The sequence below is a fragment of the Monodelphis domestica genome, chromosome 4 (genome assembly GCF_027887165.1).
Source record: "Monodelphis domestica isolate mMonDom1 chromosome 4, mMonDom1.pri, whole genome shotgun sequence".
NCBI lineage: Eukaryota > Metazoa > Chordata > Mammalia > Didelphimorphia > Didelphidae > Monodelphis > Monodelphis domestica.
In genome coordinates, this window is record NC_077230.1 from 40,666,585 (window position 1) to 40,685,068 (window position 18,484).

The 18,484-nt window shown below is 37.4% G+C and overlaps 1 protein-coding gene and 1 pseudogene across 11 annotated transcripts in view; one reads left to right on the plus strand and one right to left on the minus strand.

Moving 5' to 3' along the window:
* MAP7D2 (MAP7 domain containing 2) overlaps positions 1-18,484 on the minus strand; it is a 204,314-nt gene that overhangs the window by 124,976 nt on the left and 60,854 nt on the right. The gene's annotated exons all lie outside the window — the stretch shown is intronic.
* Positions 1-18,484, plus strand: part of LOC100013692 (MOB-like protein phocein) — a 112,728-nt pseudogene that overhangs the window by 35,422 nt on the left and 58,822 nt on the right.

The window sequence follows — 18,484 nt, forward strand, 5'->3', positions numbered from 1 at the left end:
ACAGCCCTAGATGCAAGCTTATATTAAAGTTTCTCTCTCCTTCCCTCCCTCCCTCTACCCCCTCCCCTCTGTCTCTCTGTCTCTCCTCTCTCGGTCGATGGAGAAGACAAGCAAACAAATTTGCACAAACAAGCTATATACACAAAACAATTAAAGGAGGAAGGCACTAGATTTAAGAGAGATTGGGAAAGACTTTCTATAGAAGGAAGAATTTTAGCTTGGCCTTGAAGGCAACCATAATGAAGAGAAGATGAGAAAGAAAGGGAGAGCATTCGAGGCATGGGGGGGCGGGGGCACTAAAGAAGATGCTCAGAATCAAAAGACAGAATATCTTGTTCCTGGAATGCCAAGGAAGCCATTGTCATCAGATGGAAGAAGACGTGGTGGAGAATAAAGTATAAGAAGACTGGAAAGGTAAAAGGAAGCTAAGTTCTGAAGGGCTCTGAACACTAAATAGAGGACATTGCCTTTGAAGCTGGAGGTGAGCCACTGGAGTTTATTGAGTAGGGGGTCAATAAGGTTGGACTTGCAGTAATTCTGGGTAATTCTGAATACAAGAGTTGGACATCAGTCGCCTTGAAGGGAAAAGATTTCCTTCCTAGCAAACTTTTGGATAGGAAGAATGTCTTTCAGAGAGCATCAGACTTCAGCTGAATAAATAAACCCATACCACAAAGACTAGGAGCTCTGGACTTTGCCAACCCTCCACATGATTTTGCTGTCAGGTTGCCTGGAAGAAGAATGGGATATATTTGGTTTAGTGAGCCCCCAAAGCATCTTTATCTCCTGGGGAATGTCTAATGGATATTTGAGTGCTTTATGTTTCTAATTTGTTTCAAGCTCCTTGGAGTCTTCTGTGTGTCCTGAATTTTCTGTGGTAAGTGAAATAAAGTCTGTTCCATATTGAATCCTCATAATCCTGAATTGTATCCTGAGTGCCTTTGCAGGAGCTGGGTACCCTTAAACAGGAGTCATATCTAAGCTTTATTCTGGAGATTTCCCTGGAGTCCCCAGAGTTGAGGCATGAGCTACATGAAGATCTGACTTTCCTGCAGTCAGCCCTTGAGATTTCACTCCATCCGTCTGAACTCAGAGCCTGGAGGAGTTCTAGGCCACACATAGATGATGATAATATTTGTTTAGCTGATAGGGTAAGATGGCATGATACAAAGAAAAGTCTGAAAGGGTCCCAGATCCCATCTGAGAGGATTGCAGATGTTTAGCCTAGAGAAGAGAAAGCTTCTCAGGCTTCTGATACCTATCTTCAAGCATCTGTAGCTCTATTAATAGGGAGGCAGGATTAGATTAGTTCTAACTTCCCCCAGAGGGCAGAACTAGGAGGTGTGGGTAGAAATTGCAACAAGGAGGAATTTAACTGGATGTAAGGGAAACCTTTCTGAGAACTGGAGCTCTCCAGCAGAATGGAGCTGGGAGGCAGCTAGGTGGCTCAGAATAGAGCCCTGGGCCAACAGTCAAGAAGATACAAGTTCAAATTTGACCTCAAATACATACAGTGTCTATGCGACTGTAGGCAAGGTTTTAAACTCTGTTTACCTTGATCTACCGTGAAAGGAAATGGCAAACTACTCCAGAATCTTTGCCAAGAAAACTCTATGGATGCCCCAATGTATGCTGTAGTCCACAGGGTCACAAAGAGGCAGAGGTGACTAAACAACAAAAAGGAGATTCAGATGCTTTGGGGAGATAGTGAATTCCATCCTCACTATAACTTTTCAAGGAATGGCCAGTTGATCTCTCGTTGGGGATACTGCAGAGGACATTTTGTTAAGATATGGCTGAAACTAGGTGAGATTGAAGATTCTTTCCAAATCCAGGTTTCTGTAATATTTACATCAATTCCCCTGGTCTTTTCTCAAAAGGTACTTGCTTATGTCACAGCAATTTCCTCTCACATGTCACTCACTTGCTGCTAATAAAATGACAGTATTGGTAAAAAAAAGGAAAGAAAATAGAACAGAAGCCAGAAAAAAATTATATTCCCTTAGATCCCAGGTTTGGGGCATCTTTAATTCAAATATTTTCCTTATGTGATTTCAGTTCACAATTAGTCTTTATTTTAGTTGTGGGAACTCCATTTTCAATTTGGGATTCATCAAATCAGTAAGGTTGAGCAGCTAGTTGACACAGTGGATTGAGTGGTAGGCCTAGGAAGTTCTGAGTTCAAATCTGGTCTCAGAGACTCACTAGTTTCATGACTCTGGGCAAGTCACTTAACCCTGTTTGCTTCAGTTTCCTCATCTGTAAAATGAGCTGGAGAAGGAAATGGCAAACCCCTCTAGTTCTTTGCCAAGAAAACCCTAAATGAGGACAGGCAAGTTAGACATGACTGAAAACAACTGAACAACAAAAAATGTTTAGGTGGGTTAAAACAATGCTTAATGTATGTCTGCTGATGTTATCTTTTCCCCAAAATTACTCTGTAAATATTTTACATATTCTTAACTGTGTTATACCTCCCTATCCCAATAGAATATAAGTTCCTTGAAAGTAGGTACTATTTTGTTTTTTGTTTTTGTTTTTTGGTGAAAATGAAAGCCAGGCAATGCAATGGATAGAGCCCTAGACTTGAAATCAGTGAAATGAGTTCAAATTAATTAGCTGTAGGACCCTGGGCAAGTCAGTTTCCTCATCTGAAAATGGAGATAATAATAGCATCCAACTCCCAAGATTGCTGTGAGTATAAAAGGAAATAATATTTGTAAGTGATTTGCTGATTTTAAACAAAAACTCTTACTGTCTATCTTAGAATTAAAACAAGTATCCATTCCAAGGCAGAAGAATGTAAGGGCTGAGCACTTGAAATTAAGTGACTTGTCCAGGGTCATGTGATTTGTAAATCTTAAAGCACCATATAAGTTGTAGCTATTGTTATTACTATAATAATAATTATTATCTTTATCATCCTCATTTTTGTCTTTGTACTACAGGGCTAACACAATGTGTGACACATAATAAGCATTCAATAAATGCTTGCTGAGGTGGCTCAGTAGATTGAGAGCCAGGTCCAGAGTTGGGAGGTCCTGAGTTCAAATCTGCCCTTAAGTACTTCCTAGCTGTGTGATCCTGGGCAAGTCACTTAACTCCCATTGCCTAGCCCTTACCACTCTTCTATCTTGGACCAATACACAGTTATTCATTCTAAGATGGGAAAGGTTCTTAAAAGGAAGGTAAAGGCTTTAAAAATAAAATAAAATAAATGCTTGCTGAATTAATGGTTGATTGAGGATTGATGCTACTTTCTCCTACTAAATCCTCAGACAAACTTTAACTTAGGTTCGTTATTTGTTTTTGTGTCATACCCTGCCATACTCTTCAAATTCCACCTACAAATGTATACCCCAAACCATTACTTATCCAAAGTAATTGTGATCCACTGGCAGTCCAGAGCTCCAAAACCATCTAGCCCAAACCTTTCATTTAAAAGACTTCAAAGAGAAAGAAAGAAAGAAAGAAAGAAAGAAAGAAAGAAAGAAAGAAAGAAAGAAAGAAGAAGAAAGAAAGAAAGAAAGAAGAAAGAAAGAAAGAAAGAAAGAAAGAAAGAAGAGAAAGAGAAGAAAGAGAGAAAGAGAGAAAGAGAGAAAGAGAGAAAGAGAGAAAGAGAGAAAGAGAGAAAGAGAGAAAGAGAGAAAGAGAGAAAGAGAGAAAGAGAGAAAGAGAGAAAGAGAGAAAGAGAGAAAGAGAGAAAGAGAGAAAGAAAGAAAGAAGAAGAAAGAAAGAAAGAAAGAAAGAAAGAAAGAAAGAAAGAAAGAAAGAAAGAAAGAAAGAAAGAAAGAAAGGAAGAAGAAGGAAGGAAGGAAGGAAGGAAGGAAGGAAGGAAGGAAGGAAGGAAGGAAGGAAGGAAGGAAGGAAGGAAGGAAGGAAGGAAGGAAGGAAGGAAGGAAGGAAGGAAGGAAGGAAGGAAGGAAGGAAGGAAGAAACTAAGATCAATAGAAGCTGTAGCTTGCCTAAGATTAAACAAGTAGGAGGAGGCAAAGAGAGGATTTGAACCCAGGTTCTCCAACTTCAGATACAGTGCTCTTGGGGTGTTTTTTTTTAAATTTTCTAATGAAAAAGCTCTATTCTTCTCTTTTAACACAACTAAGCAAATCTTTATTTGATCTGATATTTGAAGAAAAAAATCCAATATTAGTTTTTACACTTTTAAAACATGACCTTCTAGTGTTGACTATTTAGTTTTCCTTAGTGAGAAAGAATACATATAAGATAAGATGAAATAGTAATATATAACTAAAAAATACCTTTGTATTACACAGTGTATTTGTTAAGGTTATGTCCAGGAAGGATTTTCACATATAAATTTAAATTGAAATCTGTCATTTCATGAGTTGGAGTACTCCTTTTGCCAACCAATCAATCAATCAATCAATCAAAATTTATTAAGTGCTTCTTACTATGTGGCAGGCACTGTGCTAAGTGCTGACTACCACCAATATACTACACTCCCTCTATAACTCTGTAGAGGGTCTTCAAGAATTCTGAAGCCTAAAAAATACAACAACTCTTGGCTATGAAACAGCCAATTTGTACTTAACAGCTGGGTATGGTCTCTGAAAACCCAGTATCATGTTCTCATACCAATCAAAGTAGGGGGGAGCAGCTGAGTGCCTCAGTGGATTGAGAGTCAGACCCAGAGATGGGAGGTCCTAGGTTCAAATCAAATGCCTCAGACACTTCCTAGCTGTGTGACCCTGGGCAAGTCACTTAACCTCCATTGCGTAGCCCTTATCACTCTTCTGCCTTGGAACCAATACTCAGTATTGATTTTAAGACAGAAGGTAAGGATTTAAAAAAAAAATCAAAGTAGGGCTTCAGTGGGTGTTTCACAAAGAAACACAGAAGCAACATTGTGTAGCAGAGTTGCTGACCTTGAAGTCACAAAGACATGGATTCAAATTCTACATTCAATTTAACCTCTGAATCAAAGATTTCCCATTTATAAAATGGAGATGATAATAGCACCTCTACCTCTAAGATTATAACAAGGCTCAAGTGAGAATATATATAGTTTCAACATCTTTCTCAAGTAAGTTTGGAGTCCTCACCCCATTCACCCAATATTATTTAATATAAAAAAGAGAAATTTCCTTTCCCATAAGTAGTTTCTCCTATTTCTCTCTATATTAAAACCCTTATCTAGAATTAAGTATTATAATTACTGAATATATAATTTATTGAAAACAAAATAAATAAGACATGATTTTAAAATATTTTAGTTGAAAAAAGTTTTTTAAAACTTCAAATAATGTAACTGCAGATGACTTCACTTCTGAATAGCACAGCCCATTATTTGGTTCATTCAGAACACTAAATAAAGTCTTTTCAGGGAAAAGGAAGGGAGAAGGAGCACTTTTGAGTGCCTACTATGTGGCAGGTATTTTGCTAAGCACTTCATAACTATTACCTCATTTGATCTTCACAACAACCCTGGGAGGTAATTTTGGCAAGATGGAGAGGGAGAGGTGTTCTCATCATAGGATCATACCTCTAGAGCTGGGAGGGACCTTAGAAGCAACTTTACCTATTGGCCTCACTTTTCTCAGCTGTAAAATGGAGAATCTATGATATCTACGATGAGAACACCTCTCCCTCTCCATCTTGCCAAAATACCAAATTATCATGATACCAGTGAGTGAAAAGAAATGTCTTCCTTGGAACTCATTAAGCAATGTGGAAAGGAAACTTCTTCCCACTATATTTGGCTTGGCACTTCCCTACCTTCATTAGTAATGGGAAATTCCCTTTTTTATGGCCCCTTCTGCCCTGGCATTGCAAAAGGATTTTCCTCATTAATAGGAAATGCCCTTAATTGATAGTCCACTTAAATGAAAGGGATGCTTCCTCTCCTTTTCCTTAATCCCTCCCAATGGTCCTGGATGGAGGAGGAAGTAATTGTCCCTAGGGATAGCAGGGACTACTTGGAAGTAGCAGACAGATTCTTCAAGGCTCATTAAAACGGGGACTCTTCAATCCAGAGTCCATTTGCACATAAGGGATATTTGCAAGTTAGGCATCTTAAAGTCATTCATTCAATTATATAATATTGCAAAAAAGTAATTTTCCAATATACAAATGCTGTGATTTTAGAAGAAGAATTCATTTAAAACCAGACTAGGAAGTGTTATTGAAACACCGATTGTAATATAATTGTGTTACAAAAAACAATGAGCCTTAATGTAGCTAAACATGCCTGATTTTTTAAATGCTTGATTTTAAAATTTCTTGATTGTAAAATTCCTCAAGCACCTATTTACATTTAAGTCTCAATGGTAGGCACTGGTGAAACAAAGATAAAAGAAACAGATAGATAAAGAGCCAGGCCTGGAGACTGGAGGTCCTAGGTTCAAGTCTGACCTCAGACACTTCATGGCTGTGTGACCCCGGGCAAGTTCACTTATCTACCAATCTCTCATTGTCTAGCCTTTACCACTCTTCTGTCTTAGAACTAATAAATCATATTGATTCTAATATGGAAGGTAAAGATTTATTTTAAAATTTTTTTTAATTTTAAAAAATATTCTACTTCCTAGAATAATACATGATGTAAATAATAGGCATTTAATAAATTGCTAAATAAAAACATTTTAACAACATTTTTATCCTCAGGGAATTCACTTTTTAGAGGTGTGGGAAAGGGGGTAGAGGAAAGATGGAATACACACAGACACACTATACTATGATGGGAAGTAAAAATAATCCAAAGTGCTCTAGGACAACTTGATGAGAGAACATCTAAATTTTCTCAAGCACTTTACATTTCAACTAGATTTGGATTTCAGATGAAGAAATGATGAAAGTGTGAATTTTAGATTTTCTCCACCCTGATTAAATCTTTAAAATCCTAACAAACAGGAATGTCTACACCCCTACTTAAGGATTAAGTGTTGAGGAGGATAGCCTATGACAGACATGTGCTAGCAAGTGACAAATGAGAAACAACTGCCAGACCCCCTGGGCTCTCCTAAGTCAAGCTTAAGCTACCATTGGTACATGTGAGACTCAGGAAGTGATATAAAAAAAAAGTCTATATATTCACATCACTTCCTCTTGTTGCTTTTTTTTTTCTTTTGGCAGTGGTGTGGCTTGTGGCAACGGTGTGCCTCATGGCAGTGTTTTGGCATTTTGGCATCTTGGCATGGGTCAGGTGAGGCGTCTTCCTCAGGGAAGACTCTCTAAACTCTCAGAGTTTAGGCTGATTCCTTTTTTTTCTTTTCTTTTCCTAAAACACTATCCTCCTAGGAGGCCCCTCATCTCAGAGGAGAGGCCTCATGGCTGGAAGGTCTCTGAACTCCCCTTGGCTCAGGCTAGGCTGGAGAAATCTTATACCCTTTTCCCTCTCCCTTCTTCTTAATTCCTTCCCTCTATATTAATTAGGCCACCATAAAATTCCCAAACTGAGTATTTTTATTGGGATTTAGAAATTAAATCCCTGGTGACCAACTAAATTTATATTCATTCTCAACCCTAAATTTACCCCTTACAAAAGGCTTCACAGAAGAGTCTGAACACCTTATGTGAGTCAAAAAGAAATGGTGCTATAGCAGACCCTCTGGTCTACTCTCATTACAAGGTTGGATTCCCAAGAGATAGCTATTACCTAAGATGCCAAGGATAACTCTATGGGGATTGTATTTCTAATACCACATAGTTCATGAGCCCCCACTAGTGTGCAAAAAAGAAGTTTGGGGGGTTTTTTAATTAATTTACAGCAAGAATTAGAAAGAGAAATTCCATTTAAAACCACCCTAGACAATATAAAATTAGTACTCTATCTGCTGAGACAAACACCGTAACTATATGGACACAACTACAAAACACTCTCCACACAATTGAAACTAGATCTAAAGAAATGGAAAAACATCGACTACTCATGGGTAGGATGAGCTAACATGATAAAAATGACCATCCTACCCAAATTAATTTACTTATTTAGTTCCATACCCATTGAACTACCAAAAATCTTTTTTGATAGAACTAGAAAAAAACATAACAAAGTTCATTTGGAAGAACGAAAGGTCAAGGATATCCAGGGAAATCATGAAAAGAAATATAAAGGAAGGAGGCCTTGCAGTCCCAGATCTCAAACTATCCTATAACACAGTGGTCATCAAAACAATTTGGTACTGGCTAAGAGACAACAGACTTGGGGTAAATGACCTCAGCAAGACAGTCTATGATAAGCCCAAAGATCCCAGCTTTTGGGACCAAAACCCAATATTTGATTTAAAAAAAACTACTGGGAAAATTGGAAAACAGAATGGGAGAGATTAGGTTTGGATGAACATCTCATACCCTACACCAAGATAAACTCAGAATGGGTGAATGACTTGAATATAAAGAAGGAAACTATAATCAAATTAGGTGAACACAGAATACTATACACGTCAGATCTTTGGGAAAGGAAAGATTTTAAAACCAAGCAAAAGCTAGGAAAAAAAATCACAAAATGTAAAATCAATAATTTTGATTACATCAAATTAAAAAGTTTTGTACAAACAAAATTAATGCAACCAAAATTAGAAGGGAAGCAACAAATTGGGAAACAATCTTCATAACAAAAACCTCTGACAAAGGTCTAATTACTCAAATTTATAAAGAGCTAAATCAATTGTATAAAAAATCAAACCATTCTCCAATTGATAAATGGGCAAGGGACATGAATAGGCAATTTTCAGCTAAAGAATTCAAAACTATTAATAAGCACATGAAAAAGTATTCTAAATCTCTTATAATCAGAGAAATGCAAATCAAAACAACTCTGAGGTATCACCTCACACCTAGCAGATTGGCTAACATGATACCAAAGGAAAGTAATGAATGCTGGAGGGGATGTGGCAAAATTGGGACATTAATGCATTGCTGGTAGAGTTGTGAATTGATCCAACCATTCTGGAGGGCAATTTGGAACTATGACCAAAGGGTACTAAAAGACTGCCTGCCCTTTGATCCAGCCATGGAGTTTGTACCCCCAAAGAGATAATAAGAAAAAAGACTTGTACAAGAATATTCATAGCTGAGCTCTTTGTAGTGGCAAAAAAATTGGAAAATGAGGGGCTGCCCTTCAATTGGGGAATAGCTGAACAAATTGTGGTATATGTTGGTGATGGAATACTATTGTGCTCAAAGGAATAACAAAGCAGAGCAAAAGGAGCAGAACCAGGAAAATATTGTACATAGAGACTGATACACTGTGATACAATCGAATGTAAAGGACTTCTCCATTAGTGGCAATGCAGTGATCCTGAACAACTTGGAGGAATCTAGGAGAAAAAACACTATCCACATCCAGAGGAAAAACTATGGGAGTAGAAACACAGAAGAAAAACAACTGCTTGATTACATGGGTCGAGGGGGATATGATTGGGGATGGAGACTCTAAATGAACATCCTAATGCAAACACCAACAATATGGAAATAGCTGACATGCAATTCCACTGGGTTTTACATGTAAAACCCAGTGGAATTGCATGTTGGCTGCGGGAAGGGTAGGTGGAGGGGAGGGAGGGAAATAATGTGATTCTTGTAACCAATGAATAATGTTCTAAATTGACTAAATAAATTTTTAAAAATTAATTTACAAAAACGTTCCTCTCATGAAGTTGGGATGTACTTTCCCATGAATACATGTGGCATCCATGGGAAGAATACAATATACATAGAGAATAACTCAGACAATATAAAGGTAGAGAAGCATGTAGGATAATGGGTATGGGAAAGGCAGTAACTCCTAATGCCTAGAAAGGGCCTGGAGGTACTTTCTCTCTACACAATCTTCACACAGCTATTCCTTTATGCAGTAACTTTGCTGCTTAAATTGCTCAGCTGGAGTCTCAGGGTCAGCTCCTCTCCATAGCTACACTCTTAGTTGCCAGGGTTAGCTCCTTGAAGCTGCTTTCTCCTTTGGCTGACTGTCCCTCTGTCTCTATGTCTTTATGTAGTATGTGTCTCTGCTATCTGGTGGATATAGTGTCTACTATTGACTATTTCCTCTTCTCCTCCTCCAGCCTCTATGAAGTTCTCTTCCTCAGACAGCTTGCCATCTTTCCCACACCTGAACTACTTAAATTCTTCTAGGGTTTAGTTATTTAATATCCTCAAAGGAATGTCCAATTCATTTGCTCAGCCAGTTGTTCCCTCTTGATCCCATGGAAGGAAATGGGAGGAAATACAGAGGGAGAAGGATATAGATGGATCTTTCACAGTTAAGTCCAATACCCTATTAATAACTCATGATTGCATTCTGGGACTTCCTTGATTACTATAACTGAGGTAGGAGGGGGAACTCCCTCTCTTACAGTGCAATGGAGATGTGAATTCTTTTCCTGGTCATTATTTTCTTTTTAAAAGAAAATTCTTTTTTTTTTCATTCCTTTTCTAGACACTAACTAGATCCATAACTATCTATCCTACTTAGAAATGGCTGTTTGCTTAGATAATAGAGGAACCATTCCCTTGTGACCTCATTTAGAGGAAATTGGAAGAGAGGACAAATTGCCACAAATATACATATACCACCACCACTGCTATCACCCACTTGAAACTGCTCTCAGTTTCTTCTCTTCTCATATTCTATCTAATCTGGATCATTCTCTACATCTGACCTGGCCATTATCTTCTACAATCAATCATAGATGATTCAAGCTGAAAGGAACCTTGGAAGTCACCTAACACAATCCTCATTTCATCAATTAGGAAACTAAAGTCCAGAAAAATTAAATGATTTACCCAAGGTCCCACCTAATCCTAGTTCAGGGCTCCTTCTGCCTCTGCATCCTCAAGATTAATAACCTGGATACAACACCAACTGATTTTGGTACAGCATGGCAGCTACTTCCAGAGGAGACCCTTTTGGCTTGATGTCTTTCCTAATTCATCAGCCCAGATCTTTCAGCCTTTCCTATGTAAGGTCCTTAATCCCATACAGTAGTAGAACCCTAGCCTTGCTTTTGGACAGAGCTGATGGGAAGATTTTAGTATCCTTGGGCAAGTCACTTCAGCTCTCCAGGTTTCAGTTTTCAAATCTGCAAAATAAGGGGGCTGTATGATATGATTTCTAACTTTTTTCGAGCATTAACATTCTGGAATTCAAATTATTTTTAATCTAAGCACAGACTGTTAATATTTTTATTACTGTCACTAACATTTTAAAAAGAAACTATAATAACAATGAAGGTTCAAGTTTATATAATGTTTGAAGATTTCCAAAACACTTCTCTCACAATAATCCTATCCTACCACGTATCCCTGTTGTGCCATTCTCAGAATGCATGGAGGAAAGTCAGTTGGAGCCTGGCCAGGAGATGAACTGAGAGCCAATTTCCTTGGCTTCTGACCAAGGGTAAGACTGGCTTTTTTCTGACCTAGACTGAGGCTTTGGTGTGGCTGATATTGGTGGTTGATCATTATATACTGGGCTGATTAGAAGAAGACAGAAGAAAATCAATTGTCCTTCATATCACTGACCGTAGATGGCCGATTCAATTTTGGGAATAGAAGCTGATAGTGAAGAATCTGCGAGCCATGTCCATAGGCAATTTCTAAGGGGTTGCACACCTAATTTAAAAAATGTTTTCAAGCACTATTTCCCTAAGTATGACTTGGTCACCCTGATAGAACTGCGTGAGGCAGCAACTTTCTTATATGATAGTAATTCAGAACAAAGTAAACAAGTCCAGGACCTAAAAGAAAAATTAGAAATGACTGAGAAAAATTTAAAAGATAAGGAGATTGAAGAAATCAAGAGACTAAACATGGTTAAGACTTACACAACATCTAGTTACAAGAAACCTAATTACAGACAAAAACCAGTGCAGAGAGAGCCTAGGGAATGTTTCTTTTGTCAAAAGAAAGGTCACTTGATTAAAAATTGCTTTTTAAAGAAGAAACATGAAATTAATAACAAGAACACACATAAGTTCACAAACTAGGTACAAAAAGTCCACTTGTTCACATTGCACATTAAAGTCCTCAAAGCAAGCTCTGGACTTGCATGAAATGCAACAGGCTATAAAACTGGAGTCAAACCCAAGACTCAAGATATGGTTAGGAAAGAATTATGAAGTCAGGCCTTTAAAATATTTAGTGTGAAAATGGAGATAGAAGAAATAGTGAGAATGAGGCTACAGTTAAAAATAGTAGGAAAAAGTTGGGAAATGGTGAAAATTCAGTGCAAGAAAGTGAATCTGTGAGTGATAGATTGTGCAATAAACCAAGAGAAAGACAGAAACAAGTAAGAGAAACAGAAATAGAAATAAAAGAAATAATTTCACAAATTAAAAATGAGATAAGAGACTTAGAGAAAAGCTGCATAGTAACCAAACAGAAAAAAAGTTTAAATAAATCAAATCATTTTTAGAGAACTTTTTCCAGTGTAGAGTGAGCTATGGGATTGAATTGTGCAAAATGGAAAGAAAGAGTCACAAGAACTCAAGAAAGAGTTTGTGACAGATACAGACACACACAATTTCAATTCCCTAAAGATTACTGTTGTTAAAGAAGAAAATATAAAGGCTTTAAAACCATTCACAGATGAAATCCCACCAAACTCTGTTAATTCTTCCAATGGCTACATGGCAAAGGTACCCTTAGAAAAGACATCTAATTTGAATCCAGAAGCTGATACCTTCCATCCAGCAATGAATGATATAGATGAGGAAAAATTAACTGAAAATGGAGCTGAAATTGCTTTTGAAAACTATAATCCTATTCAAAGTAATGGAGGTGACATGACAGTTAAATTTGAAAAGGATGGAATGGCAGTCTAGTAACAACCAAGGATTCAGTTGTTGCCAATGTTCTAAGTGACAGAAGGAACTCTGGCCAAAGCAACAGCTATGATTTAGATTCATGTTCCAATGTAGTAGAGAATACAATCTCAAATGTAGACTTCATAAGAAATGAATCAAATCAAGAAGAATTAGCTAAGACACACATACAACTGGCAGAGAGTAGCAAAGACATGGACACTAATTCAGTGGTTATGAACACCTTAGCTACAAAGCCAGAAACAGATATATGTTGTACTGTGGGACAGTCTGAAGGCACACATCCTACTGATGATGCAGGGGGAAATGCAGATGGTACCAAACTTATTCCCAGAAGAAAATAAAATAGAGGGAAAGATTCTTATCTCTACACAGTCAAGTGAGAATGAAGATAAACAAAAACCTCAGACTAGTGGTAGAGTAGGATCTATGATTATTAACAGTATAGAAGATCTGCAAGAAGAAGCTAACCCCTTATCACCAAGTTTACTAATTCTAAATGAAAATCTTAAACTTAGTAGTGACAAACAAACAGAAACTGATTTGAGAAACACAGAAGCTGGTGACATGGGCTTAGATCAAAATGCAAAGCCAGAGTTACCAACATCTGACAAAAGTTTACATGACACTGAGCAAAATCCAAAGAACATAATGATTGGATTCAGTGAATCAGATTTAGATACTGAATCAGAAGGAATACCAGAAAGTGTAATAATACTGAATGAAGATGATTTAGAACAAATGCCTTATCAATTTTACAAGCTTTATGAAGAGGTAGACGAAGAAGGGGATGTATGGGACATGAGTGAGATGATTGCTTACCTGGAACCAGTGCAAACAAAATCTTACCAAGACTATGATGAGGAATTATTCTTTGGGCACAGAACAAGTTGTACCATTGGAAGAAATTTATGCAAGATTAGGGGTTGATAATGAAGATGACAAAGAAATTGAATTATATGGCTTGTACAGATACAGATTTTCAATGGGAAGGAGAATATCAAGAAACATATTAAGAACTGGAGAAGGAGTGATAGATACACAATTTCACTTCTATTCTCTAACTTCAAAAACATGACAAGAACCATTCATGCTGTAACAGTGAAATCAAGATTTGTTGGAGTTCCATAGGGTAACATACTACACAAAACCTTATGAGAATGAAGACCAGTCTTAGGTAGCATAGAAAATAAATTATTCCAGCAAAAGAAGAACTGAGTAATTAAAAAACAAGAACACTCCTAACCTTGTAGCATGAAACTCCATGTAGCATGAAACTAGGATAGACACAAACATCTAGAATTCCATAGGAGCATGGATTCACATTGGTTGAATTTGTTATCAAAGACTTTAACATCAAGTTGTAGTTGAGACCTGAAAGAAAAAGTTTATCCATATCTCTCAACCTTCATCCTAAAACAGTCTCTACCAGGGGAAGGAAGAGAGAGAGGGTATACCATGAAGATATTACTTCATATTTTCAGACACCTCACTAGACACAACAATGTGATCATGTCATCAATGAAGATATATACAAATGGCATCTGAGAAAAAAAAAAAGCCCTAGTCATGAACTGCAACACGAACAGTCTTGTGAATGAAAGCCTACTGAAAACACAGGAAAGCACATGAGAGTACTTGCCATCAGAATACAGACAAGAAAGCATTGCACAGGTTAAAATGACAGCAGGGAAGCACCCTTGAAATAAATAGTACAGTTCCAGTAAGAAATGCAGCCAACGACATAGACCAAAAAAAAATGCCTTTAAAGTGTAGCAGCCACAGTAAAATCTATATATTTTTATACAAAATTTCTGCCAGCCAAATATAGTACCAGAACAGACAGAAACAATGTTATTTCAAATGAATACATAAATATCTAAATTCTATCTCAAAGAAATAAGTACAGTAATCATACAAGAAATAATTATAGTAACCATATTAATAAATCTCCTTGTAAAAAAAGTCACACGGCAAAAGATTAGAAACAACTTCAAATCACTATTCTTAATAAAATCTTGAGAATTTATGCTTATACACAGCCATTCATGAAGATGCACATATGCAAATCTTACTCCCATGCATGAAGATAAACATGTGCAATTCTTACTTAAATGCATGAAGATGTACATGTGCAAATCTTACTCTCATGCATGAAGATGTACACATGTAATCCTTACACACATGACGAATGATAACTTCTGACATGCACTCATGAAGATTTCATCTTACTTCCATACACATGTAAATTTCACTCTTACATGCATGCACACATAAAAACCTTACACACATACATGTTTGTGTTTGTTCCCGTGTGTTCCTGGTTTTTGATTATTCCTGATTTGAAGAACACAAGTCTTCAATCAAAAGTGATAGAAGACAGAAGAGTGGCAAGCTGACCAGACAGAGGACCAGAGAAGAAGAGTTTATACAAGCAACATAAAAGGACATGGAAGGACTTTGAAATTTTGGAACTTTTGATCATGAAGATATGTAAGAATGCATCATACATGTTAACATCACATATATGCATGTACATCCTACATAGAAAAGGAAGATATCTCATGGAATACTTAAGTATGCAATGTACAGCATAGCTGCATAACAAGAGACATGCTGATAAAAATTTCTGTGGAAAATTCAGACTAAGATATTTCTTATCTGCATGAGTTTTCACAGAAATTTAGAATGATGTACATATGTAAATCTGTAATAAGAACAATATATGTACACATGTAAATACTAATTGACTAACAAGCTAACTTTATTGGAATAGTTTATTAATATTCTAACTACTAACAATAGTGACAGCCTAGTGAATTTGTTTGAGTCTTAGGAAAGTAGACAGACATAGAAGTTCTTAAGTATAAAACTTATTACAGAAGTTAGATTGCATTGTTATTGTACATTAGTATCTGTTAGTGGTAGGAATTTTCTTGGTTAAATTTATACATATTAGGAAATAGGACAATTGCATATTCTGAATGTTAGTGAAATTGTTGGAATGATTTGAAAAATTGTTACATTGGTGGTGGTAGTAGTCTCTCAGTAACCAAGGATGATGATTGTTTTTGTGCATTTTCATCTATGATATATAGATGAGTGTGCACAAAGACACTTGTACGTGAAGGAGATTTAAGTGGAAAAGTCGTTGCACAGAGACAGTCCCACTCTCTCTGCGTTGGAAGCCTGGGTTCAATGGCACGAGAAATCGTTACACCTGGAGACTTCCTCAGCTGCATTGGATGGCTGTGTTGTCTTTTGTGCTCCAACATGCCCTAAGCACTCCACAGTGCTCTGCTGCGTCGCCATCTCAGCCGTTGAACCTTCTTATTGGTTTCTTCCGTCTGTTCAGCTGAAGCAGTCTTCATATGCTGGGTGAGCAAAGCCTTGGTTCACCAGGGGTCTGCAGCCCGATGGCTACACTCACAAGGTTTAGCCGGCCCGTCGAAGCATTTATTATGTAAAAACTAAAGCCTAAACCATTTTCCTATACCCACTCTTAGCTTAGCATCTAGGTAGACAGAATAGTTAAGATTAGTTAGGATTTTGTTATTTTGGGAAGGTAAAGGTATATTTAAGATAGTACAGAGATAAGAATAGATAGAGTTACATATGAAGGTAAGTATCATTGAAATTCACAGATGTGAATTTCTTTAAAAAGAAAAAAGGGGGGAATGTGGAAGAGGCATGAAGGAAGAGAGAATTTCATGCATGCAAGACAGAAAGCTGGGGACATCATCTGTAAATCAAGGTGAACATTCCAAATAGAATATTCCCAGGAAAGTCAGTTGGAGCGTGGCCAGGAGATGAACTGAGACTCTACTTCCTTGGCTTCTGACCAAGGGAAAGACTGGTTTTTTCTCTGACCTAGGCTGAGGTTTTGGTGTGGCTGATGTTGGTGATTGATCGTTATATACTGGGCTGATTAGAAGAAGACAGAAGAAAATCAATTGTCCTTCCTATCTCCTTGACAGACTGTGACAGGACTGACATTTCCCAAAATCCTCCTAACCCTCCTTTAGACCAGGGACAACTCTATCCCTCTCACCTCATCTTCCATCCTGTCCTATCTTCCCCAATAAACCTCCTTACTTGAGAAAGAGAACAAGAGTATCTTCTCTAAATCTCACAGTTCACCTTTGAGTTACATAGAAAGGTGGCTGACTAACAGGGGGGAGGGGAAGGGAGGCAGGAGAGAGTGGGTGGAAACCTAGGAAGTGAAGGGTGGAGGGTAGGAAATATCTTGATCTACTAGCCATCAGTAGTGATCAATAGGCAACCCCAGAGTATCCCCTTTAGTAGTATCTCTCTAATCACTCCAGAATATCTCTCTCTATTACAACTAAACACCTTGAGGTTTCCCCTAGTAGTAGTATCTCATGATTACAGCTAGGCACCCTCAGATTTCCCTTAGTATCTCTCTAGTCAAGCCAGAGTATCTCAGTTATTACAAATAGAAATATCACCTCAGTATCCTTTTCTAATATATTCTGAAGAGGTTTCCTTTATCCATGAGATTAGATTTCCTACTTAACTCCACAGAAATTATTTTTAAAATACAGCTATTGAGAAACAAAATGTAGGATAATCTTGGTCCACTGTCAGTTCTTGAAAGTACCATTTGAGAATTATAAGCCTGTTACAGAGCTCTGATAAGGGTAGATTAGACATCACTGGATTTAAAAATAATAGCTAACATTTTATTCAATGCTTGGGGTTTGCAAGGGGTTTACAAATATTATCTTATTTTGATCCTCAGGACAACCCTGGGAGGTAAAGGGCTATTATGATTCCCATTTTATTTTATTTATGTATTTTAAATACTGTGTATTGGTTCCAAGGCAGAAGGGCTAGGCAATGGGGGGTCAAGTGACCTGTCCAGGGTCACACAGATAGGATGTGTCTGGGGCCAGATTTAAACCTCTTGTTTCTAGGCCTGGCTCTCCATCCACTGAACCACCCACTGATTCCCATTTTACAGATGAAGAAACCAGGATTACGCAGCTAGTAAAGTTCTGAAATGAGATTTGAACTCAGGTCTTCCTGATTCCACTATTCAGCACAGATGCTTCCAATTTCTGAGACTTCTGGAAAAGATGTACAGCAATAATAAAAAAAAAATAATTGGTGCCAAATTAAGTGAACTGGCATTCACTTAATGCTTTAACACTAGCAAAATGTTTTCTATAGAATGTCATTTGAGTCTCACAACTGACACATGTACAGGCAATGAACAATGTACCAAAAATCTCGGTGTAGTTTGAATTTATTAAAGCTTAAATAAAATTAAAATAAAGGATTTAAAATAGTTTTAAATTGCTCTATCCCAATTTTTTTTAGTTAAGGAAACTAGTTCAAATAGGTTAAGTATGAAAAGAAAAAGTACCAGCAACATGGTTTGGAAATGGTTAATATCCAAATTACAGACAGAAACAGTCTTTTAAGCCAATACCAGCAATACCACCCTGGAATTCACCAAGGAGATGTCTGAGCATCATAGGAGTCTGCAGGCTCTGATGTGGATTCAATGACACTGTTTTCTCATTGCTCACTCTGGGGGGGGAGGGGGGGGGGAACTGACACTGGGAGGATTTTCAGATCTATGATGAGCCTTAGCCTGCTTTTGAACCTTTGCTTAAAGGATCTTTCGTGGGTAAAAAACCTTTATACTTGAGGAACAGGCACATTCGCCATAATCC